A 20013-nucleotide genomic window follows, 5' to 3' on the forward strand; every position below is an offset into this window, starting at 1 on the left:
CTAGGCATGCAGGCTCAGTAGTTGTGGCACGCAGGCTTCAGTAATTGTGGCTCGTGGGCTCTAGAGTGCAGGCTCAGTTGTTGTGGTGCCTGGGCTTAGTTGCTCCGTGGCATGTGGGATCTTCCCGGACCAGGGCTCGAACCTGTGTCTCCTGCATTGACAGGTGGATTCTTAACCACTGCACCACCAGGGAAGTCCATTTGTGAGCATTTTTTTTTTGTGAGCATTCCTAACTAATGTTTTAGTAGGAAACAGTGCTCACATATATCACATCTACAGTGTGCATCTGTTGACAGGAGTTGCCAGAAAGATCTACAGTGATTACCTCTTATATAGAGGAAGGAAAATCATCCCGTGCTTTCTCACTTCTGGGTCGATGCCTCCCCTGTAGATTCTCCTGATGATGTCTATTTGGTTCTTTTTCTTGGTTACCAACATATTTCCTGGAACCTATTCATTGTCTTGGCAGGGGTAGGCCCCTTGTCCCTATCTGTGTGTCCTGTGCCCATGTGTTGAGGAATTGTTTTTTGGTTTTTTTTTTCCCCATCAGTATGTTATCCCCTCATAGGCGCTTCATATCAAGATCTTGGGACCTGTTGTCTGAACATATATTCACGTCCTTAAAATCATCTTTTATTTCCTCAACGGGGGCGTTCAGTTCCTGGGAGCAGAGATCATTTCTCCCTCTCTCTATACTCGTTTATTCAGCTTAGTGCTTTGCACCTAGTATGTGCTGAATAAATGTTGCTTGAAAGAATAAACAGAGAACATATTTTTGGTCTTTTTGGTGAATTTATTTCCATAATTCAGACATAATATTTCTTTTTTCTTTCTCTCTCTCTGTTTTGGAATTCACCAATCATTTAAAAAAAATTTTTTTTTCAAACTTTTTTTTTTTTTTTTTTTTTTTTAATCTTTTGGCCTTGCTGCGTGGCATGGGGTATCTTAGTTCCCTGACAAGGGATCAAACCCACGCCCCCTGCATTGGAAGCATGGAGTCTTAACCACTGGACTGCCAGAGAAGTCCCACCAGTCATTTATTGATAATGAGACTTGAAAAAATAAATGACAAACCCTTAAATGATTTTTCTTTGTGCACATTATTTAGTCTTCCCCATAATTGGCATTAGTATTTCTACTTTTACAGATGGGGAAATTAAGGTTTAGAGAAGTTAAGCAACCAGCCCAGGGTTCCAGGGCTGGTGAAGTGGCAGAACTGGGGGTGACCTAGACAGCCCCCTTCCCGACGGCTGAAGTAGCCACTGGAAGGGACCTGCTGGATTGTTGGCCTTTTGAAAGGAACACTGAAAGTTCTTTGCATTTAAATGACGATTGAGTTACATTTACTTGAACTGTGTGACTTTTTTTTTTTTAAATAAATTTATTTATTTATTTTTTTGGCTGTGTTGGGTCTTCCCCGCTGCGCACGGGCCCTCTCTAGCTGTGGCGAGCGGGGGCCACCCCTCGATGCAGTGCTCGGGCTTCTCAGCTCTAGGCGCGCGGGCCTCAGTAGTGACTTTTAAGTTGCAAATGAATGCTAAGAGTGTATTAGGGTAGCCCTTGGATGTGGGACTAATTGAGAAACAAAATGAAAGTGCTGCAAATAAATTGATTTTCCTACTTAGAGTAGGTACTTCCTCCAGTACCATCCATCCTGTGGCATTTGCCTGAAGGATTCTTTCTCATCTAATTAAACAGTACAGGCCAGATGTTATGTCTTGTCAATAATTTAGTACCCACGTCTTTTTGCCCCTATGGTTAGTTTTTGCTCATCTAAAGCTTATGGGGTTTCTGTCCTTATCTTGAAACTGTCCTTTAGAACAACTGTCTGTCCAGTGTGGTAACTTTTCCCAGAAGTCTCTAGCTTCTAATGGGAGAAACACAATCTGTGATTCATGAGCACGTGTTTTGGGGTTAATTCTATTTGCATCTTTGGTTTTTCCTCCTTATTCCCAAGATACATACAAATTAAACATTCAAGATTGCACATCAGTGCGTTGGATTTTTATCTGGGGTTGTTCCTTCTCTAAGTGGGGAGTTGGGAATGTGAGGGGGTGTGGCAGTACTTACTAACCTTAGTAGTGATTATCCCAAACATCCTAAGCAAAGACTAGCCTGAGTGTGTTTTTACTGAAAGCTCTTCCTGTCATTCTGGGTATTTTATACTGTTTATTTATTTACCTTTTTGAAAGGAAATTCCTTCTTTACTGTCCTATCTTATCTTAGATCAAAGTTTCCACCCAGGGACCCTTACTTAAATAGTATTGTCTAAGGCTGTATGTGTTTTCTTTCCTTCTTTCTTCTTTTTTTTCTTTTAAAAGCTTTCTGAGGTTTTGCCCCATCTGCACTCTCTGGTATCCCTTCATTCTATTTATGACTATTGCGCAATGAATATTCATAGTTTCCATCATTAACGTAGTAATGTGCCATTCGTCAGTGCACTGGCTTCCTTGTACTATAATTTTTAAAAATTCTGTTTCTTTTATGTATTTCTTTAAAAAATTTTGGCCTCTTTGTCTTAAATTTTTTTTTTTCTAGGGTTTGTAATCATGTGAATTTTCTGCCCTTAACTGAGACATATGTGCAGGTCTAAAACTGTACTGTGCAAGATGTCAAATGGCTTAAAAGGATTTCTGTTGTGATCTGAAAGGGTGGCTCTGTGTCTTCTGAGGGTATAGTCTGACCACATGAATACCAATAATTAGGCATCCTTTATTTTAAGAGAGGGGCAGCTGTTACTGTAGTTGAATTTGAAGATCTTTAGCTATTTTGCGCCTTTTTTAAAAAGGGCTATTCTCCATATATGCATCTCTTTGGCAAGTTTGGTAATAGGCTTGGATACTGGCATGTCGATAATGTGACACAAGGAGGGAAAATAAAAACATCTGAAAAGGAATATCTGAAGTGTTCTGAACATTAGATTTTAAGGTATTAGGTTTGGTTTTCTTAAGTTTTTTTTTCAGTGGATTAAAAAAAAAGTAAGACACCTAAGCATTATGCATGTCAATTCATTTTTAAGTAATTTTAAGGTTAAAATCTTCACCCATCTCGTGCTTGATCAAAGGGTCTGGCAATGAAAGCTCCCCTAGAGCATCTTCAGACATCCCTTGGAGACTTGTTTGGATGAGAGTTGCAGTGGTGATTGTGCCTTCCAGGAGTTCTCAAGCCTTTTATTTAAATCAGTGCTTATTATCTCTCACTGTTGTTTAAGAACACAGCTCCTGACCCTGAAAATGCAGTGATGATTTCACCTGGAGGGTGAATTATTGGGCATGTGGGATTAGAGGGACAGACTGCTGTCTCCCTCTTTGCCATCATCAGAGGTCCTGAAGCCCCTTCTCCTGCTGGCTAACATCAGGCGAGAGCGTCACTGCATATTCATAACAGATTTTGCAGGGCTTCAGAGTTCACAGAACAATTTCACAGGTTATCTCAGTCAGTTCTTGCAACAGCCCTGTGAGGTAGTGGATAAATATTTTCAGCCCTGTTTTGTAGAGGGGGGAATTGCCTTCCAAGAAGGTGAGTGCTGTGCCCCAAGCCACAATTTTCTATTCTTACAGTGGAGCTGGGTCTGGAACCAAAGTTTCCTGTCCTCCTAACTTGACCCCATTATTCTGCTTCACCCAAGAAAGTCAGGATTTAAGGACATTGCATTTAGGATCAAATCAGGCAAGGTGTGTGACCTAAAAGCTCTAATAATGTGGATTTCAAAATGGTACTTAACTTCCTGAATATTATAATATATTAATGAGAAATAATATGAATCACCCACTAATTTCTCCAGACAAATGCATTTGATTTTCCATATTCTATGACAGATTTATAGACCTGAATACTTAATTGTACATAGCTGTGAAGAGCATAAATCCTATTTTGTATTTTTCAGATGCCTCAAGGGCCAAAAGCTCATACTATAGTAGGAATATTGGCAGTTTGGCTAAGAGAAGAGAAGGGAGACGACGTGGCTCGCAACCCTCCCTTGGGGAATAGGGATAAATGACTTCTGACAGTATTGCAAGCTGGGGCAAAGGTTTGGTGAAAATAGGAAGCTGCTTATGAGAAGAATTCAGCGTTAGATATGGATTCGAGTCCGTGCTCCCCCATGCAGTCCCTTTGTTACGATGAACAGATGTCTCCTAATCTCTCAGCCTCAGTCTCCTCATCTGAGAGTGAAGGCTGTGCGGCAATTTCATGTGTTAGCTGAGAATTCAGGGTGCTGGTGCCCAGCTGCCTGATGTCATAAACCTGCAGTCCTGTCCAGGCTCCAACACCTCTTGGTTGTGTGATACTTAACCTCTCCATGTATCTTGAAACAGGGGGATACTAATAATACCTACCTCACAGGGTTGTTAGGGTCACATGAGTTTCAATACATGAATGGCTCGCAGTAAATTTCCTATCAGAAGTTAGTCATTCTTAAGTGGGATAAGGTAGGGAAGTACTTGGTGCCTCTATTAAGCTCTCAATATGTGAGTTTCTTTTTCCCCCATATAGATGTGTTGAGGTTAAGCCTAATGAAAGGAATTTAAAAACCGCTGGAATATGGTGTTTTAATATTTGCATCAGACTCCGTTTATGTAGTTATTGGCCTCTTATACCTTGGACACATATTTTTTTTAATGTGATATTTTTGTACTACTAAACCCTTAAAATATTGTGTTATATCATGTCTAGGAAATTCATTGTAAGCCTTTCGAAGAGAGAAGGCTTTGTGATAAAAGCCAGCTGCCCAGACATTTCCACCCGCCTCCCCCATCCCCCAGCCGACTGCACAAGCAGCATGTTGGCAGAGATCCAGATTTCCTAAGTGATGGGATTGTTCCCGAGACAGGAATGAGAGGAATCTGCCCAGATTGGAGATGGTTTCAGCTCCTTTGCTTGTTTCATATTCGTAGCCTCGTCCCTGAACTAACCGACCCAGCACCATTTTCCAGTTGTTGGGGATGCTGTTTTATCGCAGGTATGTAAGGTCTTCGTGTTAAAAAAACTAAGTTTTGAATCTACTTTTTAAGCTCATGGAAGTTTTTCTGTTTTTCTTTGTACAACAGAAGAAGTGTGAGTTCACTTCCATTTATAGTGTCATCTCTGCAAACCAACATGGTCAGCCCCTGGCTATGCGCCACATGTAGCACCTTTCTTGATCTGACTCAAGTATTGAGATTGTGGTTTTACCTTCCCCATGTAGGGGTGGGAAAGTTTAGTGATTTGAGTGACTCAGGCCAGGAAATTATTGGCTCTTGTCAATGGAATTTGTTTATCTTTTCCACTCCTCTGCATTCCTAGACTCTGAGAGAACTCATCATCACTGGGATTGCGCTTCAGTTTGTATCAACTCCTCCCCTTTCTCTATTTTTATTAAATATTAATACTTTATTTTTATTAAATATTATTTTTATTTCTCTCTTCTTTGGATGTAAGTCCCGGGACCACCCCCCGCCCCCCGCCTCCCGCATTTCAGAAAGGGCTCTCTTGCTCAGCAGTTGTTAAAATAAAAAGATCTGCTGAACACTTTCTGTCCCCTTTTAAATTTGGCTGCCTCCTAAATACATGTTTTCTGCAGTTATCTCCATACTTTTTTTAAACTTAAGGTCAATGCATGTGTAAATCTCATGTGCTTCTAGACCTGTACTGTCCAGTGGAACTATAATGCAAGCCACATTAAAATTTACTAGGAAATGAAAAATTTTTAGTAGTCACATTAAAAATGTAAAAGGAATAGGTAACTTTAATTTTATATGTTATTTAACCCAATATATTAAAGTATTATAATTTGGACATGTAATCAGTATAAAAATTATTATTGTGTTGTTTAACTTTTTTGGGGAGTAAGTTTTAAAAATCCACTTATGTATTTTATACTTGCAGCATGTTTCAGTTTGGACTAGCCACATTTCAGGTGGTTAGTAGCCATATGTGACTAGCAGCTACCCTATTGGTTAGCAGAGATCTATACTTAAACTCTTCTTTTGTCTTGAAAAAGCACTGCACTGTACTGGCAATTATTTTTCCAACCAAGTGGCTTAGAAAAGAGGCATGAGTCTGTGCCTCATGTCTTTGCCAGTAATTAACATGTATCTAGAGAGATTTTCTTTGTTAGAAAAACCAGTTGTGGGATAAAATATCCTAAGACATGAATTAAAATGTAGCATGTGTCAACCTACCTAAACAGCTGGTTGACTTGTTGACGGCTAGTGATAAAAATTGCTTTGTCTTATGGCAAGACTTAGCAGTCCTAACAAGACTCAGCATTTAGCACACTCCCCGGATGCGCTCTCTTGCACAGAAGCTGGGGAACTCTGTTTCATGCTACTGAAGTCTACTGCAAAGCTGTGAATGTTGTTTGTGATTGACCATGCCCCCCACTACTTTTCAAGGTCATCAGGTTTAAAAGGTGAAAGATGTTTGATCCTTAGGATGCCAGCTCATCTGCTTTATATTTCATCCTGTGCCCTCATTTTTCCAGGATCCTTCAGTTACCTTCTTTGAGAAAAATGGTTCTTGAGTGTTAAAGATCATTTTTGAATCTTCCATGTAGATGGGTATGGCTGATTTTCAGCCATTGCAGGGGCAGTATCTATTCTAGGACAGTGTTTCTCAAACTTTAATGTGGATGTGAATCACCTGGGGGTCTTGTTAACAGATTTTGATGCAGTAGGTCTGAGGTGGGGCCTGAGGTTTTGCGTTTCTCAAAAATTTTCTGGCGATGCTGATGTTGCTGGTCCACAGACCACACTTGGAGCAGCAAGGATTTTGTGCTCTGGTCACAAAATGCCAATCTTTGATAAGTTTTTATTAGCCTGCAACAAAAAGAGAAAAATAATAATGTAGTGAGTGAGGCTTTCCACTACACTAAAAGTGTTCTTGTTTTATCCACTTTTTTAAAATTCAGAAATAATTTTCCTGCCTTCTTATTACCACAGTGATTGTAAATGGTAGTTCTTATTTTTTAAAAAAATGATCTTTCATGGCAAAATCAAAAAGCTGACAACCCTATTTATGTCTCCAAGTTAATAGAATACTTCCACTGATCCACAAACTTCTAAAGTCAGATGCCACCCCACCATCTAAATTATTAGTTTATTAATTTTCTTTCATAGTACTTAGAATGTTTTGTATTGACATAATTACTTGGGTTTTTAAAAAAAATAAATTTAATTAATTAATTAATTAATTTTATTTTTGGCTGCATTGGGCCTTCATTGCTGTGCGCGGGCTTTCTCTAGCTGTGGCGAGCGGGGGCTACTCTTTGTTGCCGTGCGCGGGGTTCTCATTGTGGTGGCTTCTCTTGTTGCGGAGCATGGGCTCTAGGCTTGTGGGCTTCAGTAATTGTGGCACACGGGCTCAGTAGTTGTGGCTCATGGGCTCTAGAACACAGGCTTAGTAGTTGTGGTGCACGGGCTTAGTTGCTCCGCGGCATGTGGGATCTTCCTGGACCAGGGCTCGAACCCGTGTCCCCTGCATTGGCAGGTGGATTCTTAACCACTGCGCCACCAGGGAAGCCCTTGGATGTTGTTTAATGTCACTTTCTCCACTATGCTCTAAGCTCTGTTCTTTTCACCACTTTGTCCCTAGTGCCTCGCACTGGATCTGGTGCCTGTTAGTCCCCAGCCAGTACTTTTCGAACAGCTTTATTCACTGGGTCTCAGTGGGAGGGGTACTGCTTCCTCAAGTAGTGTTTTGGAAATTGGTGAGAACTGACTTCAGTTGTCCAAAAGAATGGAGTGCGCTATTGGTGTTTGGTGTGTGGAGGACCAGAGGTGCTAGACATTCTGTAGTATACAGAACAATACCAAACAAGTGAAAGCTTATCCTGTGCATCCTGCAAAATCTTAGAATATCCCTATTGGAGGTTCGGTTGGTGAAATATCTGTCTATAATTATCTGAGCCAAAAACCTAACCCCATTTAACATACAACAAATTTTTTTGACCCAGTTTTAATGTATTCTGAAATTTTCAGAAATGTAACTGCTGAATACTTCAAAAGTTGTACTTTGATTTATTGGTAACTTTTCAAAGACGTGTCCACCATTTTGGCAAATCCCTTCACCTGTAGGAGTGCTGCTTGTGGTGTTTGAATTGTACCAGTACACATTGTGAGCAATATAATGATTATGAATACACTCCCCCCCCACACACACTTTGCCTTTATTTTAAGATATCCAATAAAAAGTGTTGAACAGTCCGGTGAATGAATTTTACTTCTTTTAAATTCAAATTTACTCATTAAAGATAGTTGCAAGCATCCTACATCATTAAATCATTTAGTGTAGCCATGCTATTTGCATCTTAAAATATGTATGCACATAATTTACACATACGAAAGATGGTAAAAACTACTCCTCTTTATTTGCCTTTATACTACAGTTTTCTCTCTTTCTCTGTGTGTACTGTGTCTATGGATTCCAAAGGTTGCTCTCAAAAGGTGGCTCTGGTCTGGTAGGGTCAAAAATCCCTGTTCTTATGGGAACATCATGGAATCAAGGATTCTTACATTCTGGCTTTGGCTTATTTCTCCAAGCTGCTCATTTAACATCTCTGAATTCACTAGATGCTCTGCATCATACAAGTTGTGGTATATGATTTGTGAATGACTGAACATGTGGTAAAATGCCCTCGCTTACTTGGTGACTTCTTGCCTGGAGCTCCTTAGAAAGGCAGAGTGCCCACCTGAGACCCACTGTTTTGCTTCCCTTGCGTTTTTTGTTTGGGAAGACAGACCATCTTGGAGAAAGGGATTAGCAAAATGCTGAGGTGTAAAGGGGTGGAGAGTGCTGGTAGTGGTGGTAGGGAGGCAGTTTTATGAATTAAATTTCAAGTATGTCAAGTGAATAAAAGTAGAATATGTTTTAGCTTTCCAGGAAGAATTTAAGATTCTTAGACCAGGGTCCACTGTTGTAAGAATTTTTGACAATTATACGTTTGTCTACTCCAGAGTGATTAACAATGGAATCCGTGAAGACTCATGGTCTGTGAAGGCTTGTGTGTCTTGCTCAGTGGTTGGCTTGCGTGGGCCACCGGGCACAAAGGCCAAAGTGGGGGAGGGGAGGAGTACACACAATACACTTGGTGCCAGGGAGGGCTTCTGGGACTGAGTTGGAGAAAGATGGCAGCAGTTTCCACAGCAGAAAACCCCTTTAAGCACAGATAGTTCGAGTAGGCTTAGGTCTGGCTAGAATGTTGCTCATTAATTGGAACTAGAAAGGTATAGGAGGCTCAAGGATGATTGGCACTGGAAAAAGTTCATTGAAGGTGAATCCACTAAAAATGAAGAACAACATTTCATGATTACTATGCATATAAGGCTTGATTGGGATTTCGTCTTTTAGAAAATTAACTGATAATCTTAAGAATAAGTTCATTCTAGTTTTTATTTGCAACTAATTAGAAAAAATGTGCTAATAATTAGAAAAAAGAGATGAATTAAGGTTTTTGGGAATAATCATTTCTGAAATTGTATAACACATATGCTATCTTTTGTTTACGTACAATCATAAAGAGGGTCCCATTTATTTATTTATATTTTTCCAGGGGATTAAAAAATTTGATAATGGGAATTCCATGGCGGTCCACTGGTTAGGACTCCGAGCTTCCACCGGCAGGGGCCCGGGTTCGATCCCTGGTCGGGGAACTAAGATCCTGCAAGCCACGTGGTGTGGCCAAAAAAAAAAAAAGTTGATAATCATTTCATTCCCTTTTAAAGCATCTGTAAACTTGTAGATTTAAAAATCTTTGTTAATTATAAAGAGGATCTCGAGATCCTCATTTTCTGTGGTCTTGTGTGTGACAAGCAGTTTTCCAAAGTTACTTTAATTAATCTCATGAAAGATTGTCTATTTGGCAAGATTTGTATTGATTTGTTTGAATTTTTGTGTCGCTGCAGGAAAGGTGGATGGGGAGGAATATGACCGTGGAACTGATTTTATAAGTCATCCGTTCCCCAGAGGGTAGTTCTGAATTATGATGACCTAAGTTTGGGGATGGAAATTTGGATCACACATCCCCTTATAATCCTCAGATTCTTTGTGTATTTCATGTTGCCAGTTAGGTGATAGAATCAAGGGCTGAAGTGTGTTTGTCTTGCGTATGTTTATAATAGAGTATTATGCAAGGAGAGTTATTAATAAATACTTGTTGAATGGAATTGTTTTGAATTAAATTGTTAAATTCCAATCATGAATTTATATTCTTCTTTGACTTCATATTTGCAGTTTCTCTCAGTTGCCCAAGGTTGCCATGATAAAGTTCAGCCTAACATCTTTTTTGTGTTACACTTTATAAGGTAACATTTTCATCTAAAATTTGGATCATAACTGTTAAATGTTTGCCTCAAAGAGAACAGTTTGTTCTTTGAAATTAATAATAGTTAAAAAAAAAAAAACCCCACACTGGATAGCATCTGTGCAGGGATCTTTCCCCTCAGTATTATAAGCAATTATGAATCATGACCAACGAGAGGCCTTGTAAATTATGAATATTCTGAAAACAATTAGGCATATTCTCCTGCTGCAAAGATAACACCAGAGTTAATGGAAGCACCATACGCCTGGGGGAGATGTCATCAAGACAAACGTGTAGTTTGTCAAAGTGACGTTTAGACGAGTGTAAGCAATATTAATCCACTCATAAGCTCTTGTCAAGCTTAAGCCTGATTTTAAAAGTAGCTATTTTAGACTTACTATATGTTGCTGTCTAGTGTAGCAACTGATTTGAAGCCATCAAACTTTAGAGTAAAAGATAGAAAATTACATAAAATTAATCAGCATTTGGATCTTTTCTTACCAACTGCTTAACACAAACCTTCTTGATTAGTTGAATTATCTTGCCTGCTTTGACCCATCGTATTTTATTAAGAAATACTGGAGAAAGGAAGCTGCGTTCTCCACCTAAGGTACCACTTCTGTCCTGTATAGAAAGAGGTGTTAGCAAAGAGACACTTTGTGTAATATAATAAGTATTTATTATGCATAATCATCCGAAGGAGCACAAGACCCTCTGATTGCAGCTGTCTCCCAACTGGGTAACATGTACACTTACGAAAAGACTTTCCAAGAGGTATGGAGGCCTGGATAAAACTATCCAGGGAATCTCTTTCCAGATCCTTAACTTCTGATGTATTCTTTCGGGAAACTCCTCTCCCTGAAAACACACCCATGGTCTGGGCATGATGCAGAATCTTTTTTCCCACCTTTTCTTCTACTATAGCCTTCTCCTATTTTACAAAAAGCACTCTCCTCCATCTCTAATCTTACTATTGGCATATTGATCTAAGATTTTCAAAGCCCTGATCATCAAACAAAGGACCAGTTCATAGTTTTGATGTCAGGTGAATCTTAATGCCTCTTAATTTTCCCCAACCCCCTTCACCTTATTAAACCATGCATTACCAATGAAATTTATTCCTTATATTTAATAAGTATTTATCGTGGTAAATATTATGCTTACTGTGTCCTATTAATAATTATACAATAATTATAAGTAATTATAATAAAAACACAAAAAATATAAAAATAATTGAATCCAGAAGAAAAACATTAAAGCTTAGAGTTTTGTGGTCACAGGAGATCAAAGGCATTTAAAAATTTTAATGTATGTATGAAACTCTTTGTTGCAGTGAAGTACAATAGAGAATTAATAAATCAGAAGACTTTCAAGCATAAATATGTTAGGATGAAATTCTGAGGGAAAAGAGGAATGAAATATCGTTTCAAAGAGAAAAGGGTATGATGTAAATTTTCCTAGTCCTTATTCATGTATGTTTTATATGGATTATGGTGGGAATGAAATCTCCATGATATTTAGGCAGCCCAGAGAATGGGAGAAAGTTTTTGCACATCATATGTCTGATAAGGGGCGAGTATCCAGAATATATAAAGAACTATTACAACTCAATGATAAAAAGACAAATAATCATATTAAAAATTGTCAAAGGATCTGAGTAGACATTTCTCCAAAGGAGATATACAAATGGTCAATAAACATATAAAAAGATGCTCAACATCATTAGCTATCAGAGAATTGCAAGTAAAAATCGCAGTGAGATTCCACCTTACACCTACTAGGATGACTAGAATAAAAACTACAGATAATTACAAGTGTTGGCGAAGACGTGTGATTCAGCTGCTTTTGAAAACAGTCTGTAGTTCCTCAAATTGTTAAACATAAAGTTATGGTATGGTCCAGTAATTCCACTCCTCAGTATATACTCAAAAGAAATGAAAACATGTCCACACACAAACATCTATACAAATGTTCACAGCAGCATTGTTCATAATAGCTAAGAAATGAGGACAATCCAAATGTCTGTCAACTGATTGGATAAATAAAAAGTGCTATATCTGTACAATGGAATGTTATTTGTTAATAAAAAGAAGTGAAGTACTGATAGATGCTAAAACATGAATGAACTTTGATAACATTATGCTAAAAGAAAGAAGCCAGTCACAAAGGACTACATATTGTATGTTTCCACTTATACAAAATTTCCAAAATAGGTAAACCTGTAGATACAGGAAGTAGATTAATGGTTGCCTAGGGCTGGGTAGGAGAGTGATGGGAGGATTGGGGGCTGACAGCTAGGGAGTGTGGGGTTTGTTTTTAAGGCAATGAAAATGTTCTAAAATTTATTATGTTGATGTTTGCACAACTTTGTGAATATATTTGGAGTTGTATATTTTAAATTAGTAATTTGTATGGCATGTGAATTATAACTCAATAGAGCTGCTTAAACAATAATGTAATAGTTCTATTTTAAAAATGTCAATGGTTGCAGTATGCCAGAAATGACATACTTTGTATCCTTTACATAAATTTATGGTGAACTGTTCCAGATGTAACCTTAGACACTGAAAAGAAAAAGCCCCATATATCTGCAGTCTTAAATTATCAGTTTTTTTGTTGCATAATATTTCATTGAGTTGATGAAGGATACTTTGCTCATTCTCCTCCTATGTAAGGATTTTCTCATATTTTAATATTTTAAATAATGAAAATTTCTGCACGAGTTTCTTTTTTTTTTCCCTGTTGGCTGTTTCCCTTGGATAAAATTCTAGCTGACTCTCAGGAATGAACAGATTGCTGAGACTTTAAATAAGTAGTGCCATGTTATTTTTCTGAAGGGTTGAACAATTTTTAACATTTAAAATAAAATTTTACTGTTTTGTTAAGTACAGTGTCCCCTACCATAGTCAAAGTTGCTTTAAATTGTATTTCTTTGACTAAATAAATTGTTTTTAAACTTGGGTTTGTTTCCTGTGGTTACCTCATGAATGATGGGCATTTTTATTTTTAAAATTAATTATTTAAAAAAAATTATTCATTTTTGGCTGCGTTGGGTCTTCATTGCTGTGTGCGGGCTTTCTCTAGTTGCGGTGAGCAGGGGCTACTCTTCGTTGCAGTGCGTGGGCTCTCATTGTGGTGGCTTCTCCTGCTGTGGAGCATGGGCTCTATGCACGCAGGCTTCAGTAGTTGTGGCATGCGGGCTCAGTAGTTGTGGCCCATGGGCTTAGTTGCTCTGCGGCATGTGGTATCTTCCCGGACCAGGGATCGAACCTGTGTCCCCTGCATTGACAGGCAGATACTTAACCACTGCGCCACCAGAGAGGTCCCTAAAATTAGTTCTATTTATTTATTTATTGGGCCACGCGGCGCAGCATGTGGGATCTTAGTTCCCCACCAGGGATTGAACCCACGCCCCCTGCATTGGAAGCACAGAGTCTTTACCACTGGATTGCCTGGGAATTCCCAGATGGGCATTTTTATTTATTCAATGAACATTTACTGAATACCCACTCTCTGTCAGGCCTCGTGCCAGATACTGGAGGTACAAAGATGAGAAAGACTTATTTAGCCCGTGCACTCGAAAACATTCCACATCTCATGAGGAGATAATTAATTACAGTAGGTAAAATGAGTGATTCAATTAAAGTATAAAAAGGTGTTTGAGGAGGAACCTGGGGGATGTGGCCAGTATAGGAGTGAGGTTATACATATGTGCAGCTTGAAAGATGAACCAGTCTTTGCCTGGAGGAAGGATCAGGGGCAAAAGGGAGGGCATCCTAAGGAGAGTGTGAATTATAGACACAGCCATCAAACACTGTGATGCCGACAAGGAGTTCCCAGAGGTTCCCTCTGGCTGAAGAGTTGTTGGCTCCTTGGTGTTTCCTATTTGTTCATTAGTACATGCAGTTGTTTTTGTTTTTAATATGCTTCCATTCTTTGTATTCCTTTCAAATGTTAATATTAGTGTTAGTTATTGTCACGCTTAAGACAAACATTTTATTTTAGTCTGTTCTTTGACTTTTAATTTTAGTTGCTTTTCATTTTTACATTCTCGTCACATAGGATTATTACTTGTTTTGATGTGCACCATGTGGAAATTTCTTAATTCATAAAATTATGGATTTGGCTGATCCAGCAGCTGCAACAGCAGCAAAATCTTGTTTCTGAAAGTGGTTTCCCCGCTAGGTGATGAGGAGAGTTGTAAAATGTATGTAGAGCCCATGTTTCCCACACCCAACTCTTTCCATGTCTGATCCCTTAATGATAAACAGCCTGATACTCTTCTTTTTTAAAAAAAATTTTTAATTTTATTGGTGTATAGTTGATTTAATGTATAACTGAATCACTTTGCTGTACAGCCTGATATTCTTCTGATGGCTGAGTCAGGAAGCCAGAGGATACTTTCTCTCTCTCTCTCTTTTTTCTTCTGTCTTCTCAAGGTCGAGTGGCTTCATTTATTTGACCCAGAGAGTCAAACCAACAACCTTACTCTCTATGGATCTGTGGCAACAGTAAAGGGACAAACTTGTTCACGTCTCAACAGCCTGAGATGTTTATTCTTTCAACAATGTAGTAGATACTAAGGAGTGAAAGAATAGAAATCAAATGGAAGGGGAATTGCTATGGATTGAATTGTGTCCTCCCTAAATTCCTAAACTGAAGCCTTACCTCCAATGTGACTGTATTTGGAGATGGAGCCTTTATGGAAGTAATTAAGGTTAAATGAGGGCATAAGGGTAGGCCTTGATCTTGTAGGATTGGTGTCCTTATAGAGACGCCAGAGAGCTTGTTTTCTCTACCATGTGAGGACACAGTGAGAAGGTACAAGCCAGGAAGGGAGCCCTCACCAGAAACTGAACCCTGCCGGATCTTGGTCTTGGACTTTCCAGCCTCCAGAACTCTGAGACAATAAATTTCTGTTGTTTAGGCCACCCAGTCTTTGGTATTTTCTTATGGCAGTCCAAGCAGTCTAAAACAGGAATGATGATAATAGTCAAAACAATTATTGATTGATTAATATATTTTAGTTTTTGATTTCCTTACAGCAAAGTATGAGTTAAGTCATATCTTTATTTCCATTTTACAGGTGGGGAATCTGATGACTAAATAACTTGTCTCAGGTCTCAGTGCTGGGAAGGGAATCTGTGGATCCCTGTTGAGCTTATGTCCAATTTGAGGAGACAGCTCTATAATTCATTTATATATGTTAAGGGGAAAAAAGACCCAACAATAACCACACATAGATTACAAAGTGTTTCCTGTTCAAATCTTGGGAAACTTACCTCCTCTGCTTGATGGATGCACATTTAATGTTCAAATTTCTGAGAAATTCTTCAGTGAGGAAACTGGTTTTAACCTTACCCTCATGTCTCTTAGATCACTTCCTAGGGGCACCCCCAGTGACTCAATGTGTAGGAACATTCTATGGGCACCCATTTGGGCAGTGCAGCCCAGAGTGGTCATCAGATTCCTGCAGTGGTCACCAAAGGCCTGTTTAATTTCTAATGTACCTAAATGATGATCATGGACACATTACAACTTACTGAATTTAAACATATAATGAGACTAAAAGTTCATGTTACTTTGAAAAATTCAGTTGAATTTAGCTTTTATTTTTGCATAAAGATTAGGCAAAACCCACAAGGTACATAGTTATGAACTTTCGAGATCTTAATTCTAAGAAAAGAAAGTAGATACCTTTATAAAAATAAGCTCCTTTGATTTTAGTGAGCACCTGCATGGGCTAGGCATTTTGTAGGAAAGGACGAGGGTCCCGATCTTATGGAATTTACATTGTACAGAGATGTGGTGATTAGGGGTTACATGTGTCCTTTTTAACATGTTTATATACATATCGACAAATTATTATAGTTGGAAGGTTCTCTACTTATTACGACTTTGGGCACTTGGCCTTTTCTGGATAAATAAGTCTTCAGTTCAGGGATTAGTGTTTTGATTATAGAAACTAACTTTGGGCCTATGCTTGGTTGACAGTTTAACATCTACAACTAAAACTTATTTCTAAAAAACAAACAAACAAACAAACAAAAAAAACTTATTTCTAATTATTAAAAGAATGATTTTTCTTTAAACCTTAAAATGATTAAAAATCTCCAGAGAGACTGGTTAAAACTGGTTCTACACCTTTCCCCCCTCTTTTTCTGTAACTCAAAAGGAGATTTTAAAATTCTAGACATTTGTCAGGTTTGAATTGAAAAAGAATCTGAACATCTGGGTGAAGGCCTTGGTAAAGTTGTTTTTGGGAGGGTTCAGTCTAGTCGCACGATAGCATTGCTTAAATAAGTTTTTAGGAAACTCTGGGTATTTTCCTCCTTTTTAAATAGGTCATAACATAGGTCATATTTGATAACATTTAAATGAATGTTTTTATTTTTTTAAATGAATGTTTTTAGACAGTTACAGTTTATTTGTCACGAGATGAACAAAAGTGCCTCACCTGTTAGCAAATACAAGCCCATTCTAAGACACGAAGGTCTCATCTTTTACGTATTGACCCAAAAAGAAAAAGAATGTTCTTTTTGAATGCAGTTTCCCTTCTGTGTCACACACCCTGAGAATAATTAACCGCCAGTTACTAGACTTCTTTTAAGCAGATCACTGATCTGAGAAGTGCTCACTGAGTCTCAGGAAGGGTTTGGTCAATGGAGAAGAAAATCATGGCTGACATTTATGGGTAGAGGCAGTTGGCGGGGGCAGCCAGCTTTTTAACAGCAGTTGTGTGCTCTGGATGACTCCCACCAGTCAGTAAAATGAATGCTGACTCCTTTTTATTTCTTTCACCTTGCCACTCTTTGCCTAAACATTCAAAGAAAGGCAATTTTATCACATTTCATGATTTACGAAGCTTAGGGCAGGAAGATGTTCATCTCATGGATCCCACCAGTCACTGAGTTAGTGGTTTGCATTCTGATGGCCAGAGAGCTCTCATTCTCCAATTAGTGAGAGGCACGCTGATAGTGCGAAGGACCTTTCTTCTCTGAGATGATTTTTAACGGTTGAATGTGCATGTGAGTGTCTTAAGCCCAAAGCCAGACCCTGGCTACTTTGATGGACTGCCTTTTAAATTACTTGGAAAGTAGCTATAACTTAACCCTGTATTTTTTTCTCTTGTTCTTTTTTTCTGCATTAAGCTTCCCCCCCCCCCACTTTAAAGAAATTAAAAATAGAGTGTACTCATGCAGTACAAATGAGCATACAGCAAAGAGGTTTCCTTCTCCCAAGTCCCTAGTACCCCTTCCTAGTGGCAACTATGAACGGCATTTTAAAAACTCCTTGCAGAAGTTTTATACTAAGACGTATCTTGTTTTTCTTTCTAACAATATATCTTGAGAATGTTTCATATCAGCCCATATATAGATACAACTCATTCTGTTCATAGGTTGCATGCTATTCATTGCATAGTTGCACTAAAATTTATTTACCCATTTTTAAAGTTGGTGACCATTTACATCATTTATAGAATTTTGTCCTTACACACAGGAGAATAGATAATTTCAACTGAAAGTGCGGAGTCACTCAGGCTAAGGGGAATTGAAATTTTAATATTGCCCAGATTGCCTTTCAAAGAGCTTGCACTGATTCACCCACCCCCTGCCATGTCTGTTTCTCTACACTTTGCCCTGATGTCTTCTCTGAAACTTGCAGATTTTTCCAATCTGGCACATGTAAATTAATGCTTTACTAGTTCTTTTACATTTGCATTACTTTAATTATTAGTTAGTCTGAGCATCTTTTCTTTTTAAGTTTATAAGCCATTTTAATTCTGTTTTTTTTTTCCTGTGAACTCCAGGCTACTTTCAGTACTTAGTTATACCTGATAAGAATTACTGCACAGTTTTGGGAGACACACCCAGAGACTTGTGTCTTAGAACCTTCTTAGTGTGATTAGAAACCTTGCCGGTCATCTAGTCCCACCTTCCAGTTGGTATAGGAAGTACTTTATAACCTTTGATCATCTGGTTGAATGCTTCCAGTATTAAAGGGGCTTAAAACCTCATGGTCATCTAATTCCTCTGTTGGCTTAGTTGACAGAAAATTCAAGATATGTTAAAAGAGTAGTGTAGAGGATGGGAGCAGCTGGACTCTTTAAATAAACCACATTAATGAAACTAGAAGATGCTTTCAGGCCCAATCAGGGGACCAGGAGCAACGCATGTGAAACGAATCTTGTCCACTTGACTAAGGAATGAGAGAATATGACTAAGGAGAGCTCTTCTTTTAAAAATTTTTATTTATTTATTATTATTTTTTGGCTGCGTTGGGTCTTCGTTGCTGCGCGCGGGCTTTCTCTAGTTTCAGCAAGCGAGGGCTACTCTTCATTGCGGTGCCCGGCCTTCTCACCGCGGTGGCTTCTCTTGTTGCAGAGCATGGGCTATAGGCACATGGGCTTCAGTAGTTGCAGCATGCAGGCTCAGTAGTTGTGGCTCGCGGGCTCTATAGTGCAGGCACACTAGTTGTGGCACACAGGCTTAGTTGCTCCGTGGCATATGGGATCTTCCTGGACCAGGGGTCGAACCCGTGTCCCTTTCATTGGCCGGCAGATCCTTTTTTTTAAAAAATTTTATTTATTTTTTGGCTATGTTGGGTCTTCATTGCTGTATGTGGGCTTTCTCTAGTTGTGGCGAGTGGGGGCTACTCTTCGTTGCAGTGCACGGGCTTCTCATTGCGGTGGCTTCTCTTGTTGTGGAGCATGGGCTCTAGGCGCATGGGCTTCAGTAGTTGCAGCATGTGGGCTCAGTAGTTGCAGCTCGTGAGCTCAGTAGTTGTGGCTCGTGAGCTCAGTAGTTGTGGTGCATGGGCTTAGTTGCTCTGTGGCATGTGGGATCTTCCCAGACCAGGGCTTGAACCCGTGTCCCCTGCATTGGCAGGCGGATTCTTAACCACTGCACCACCAGGGAAGTCCCAAGGAGGGCTCTTTGAGAGTATGTTAGTCATGTATTGCTCCATAATAGGTTGCCTCTGATCTTAATGCCTTCAAACAACAATAAACATCTGTTATCTCACAGAGTTTCTGGGGGTCAGGAATTTGCAATCAACCTAGCTGGGTGGTGCTGGCTCTGGGTGTTTCAGAGGTTGTAGTCAAGCTGTTGGAACTGTAGTCATCTGAAGGCTCGATTGGGCCTGGAGGGTGTGCTTGTACCATGGCTGTTGGCAGAAAGCCTCAGTTCCTTGCCACTTAAATGTCTCTGTAGAGCTACAGAGAAGGTTCTCACATTCTGGTGGCTGGCTTCTTCCAGAGTGAGTTATCAGAGAGAATGCAAGATGGAAGCTACAGCATCTTCTGACTCGGCGGGAATCACACATGGTTGTTTCTGTAATATCCTTGTGGTTACACAGGTCAGCCCTATTTAGTATGGCAGGGGCCTCCGCAAGTGTGAGCTCTAGGAGACCGGGGTCACTGGAAGCTTTCTCGGAGAGTGACTACTCACCTGCTGGGCCCCAAAGATTCACATCTCTCTAACCTGCAAAGCAAATACACTTGTTCCTCTCAGGGCCCCCAAATCTCATCCCGATACAGAGGCCAACTCTTTGTGTAGGAGAATTAGGAGACATGCATTTAAACAGATTTTGGAAATGCTAGGAGTCTATTAAGAATTTTCCTTTGTCAGAAGAAATTGTTTTATTTGGCCAGTGTTCTCAATTATAAGTCTTTCTTTATGCTCTATCCTATGAAATTTCTGTCCCAAATAGATAGGAAATATTTACAGTCCTGA

General features: G+C 39.2%; 1 protein-coding gene across 2 annotated transcripts in view; it reads left to right on the top strand.

The window, feature by feature from the left end:
- CDK14 (cyclin dependent kinase 14) overlaps positions 1-20013 on the top strand; it is a 575870-nt gene that overhangs the window by 24310 nt on the left and 531547 nt on the right. Inside the window, exon 1 of one of the 2 annotated variants that reach the window (XM_007195799.3) lies at positions 4896-4960. The exons of the other annotated variant lie outside the window; for it this stretch is intronic. The gene's annotated coding sequence lies outside the window, so the exon portion shown is untranslated. Of the gene's footprint in view, positions 1-4895; positions 4961-20013 lie in introns of those variants that run through there. 2 annotated transcript variants of the gene reach the window in all.

Source organism: Balaenoptera acutorostrata, chromosome 7, assembly GCF_949987535.1.
Source record: "Balaenoptera acutorostrata chromosome 7, mBalAcu1.1, whole genome shotgun sequence".
NCBI lineage: Eukaryota > Metazoa > Chordata > Mammalia > Artiodactyla > Balaenopteridae > Balaenoptera > Balaenoptera acutorostrata.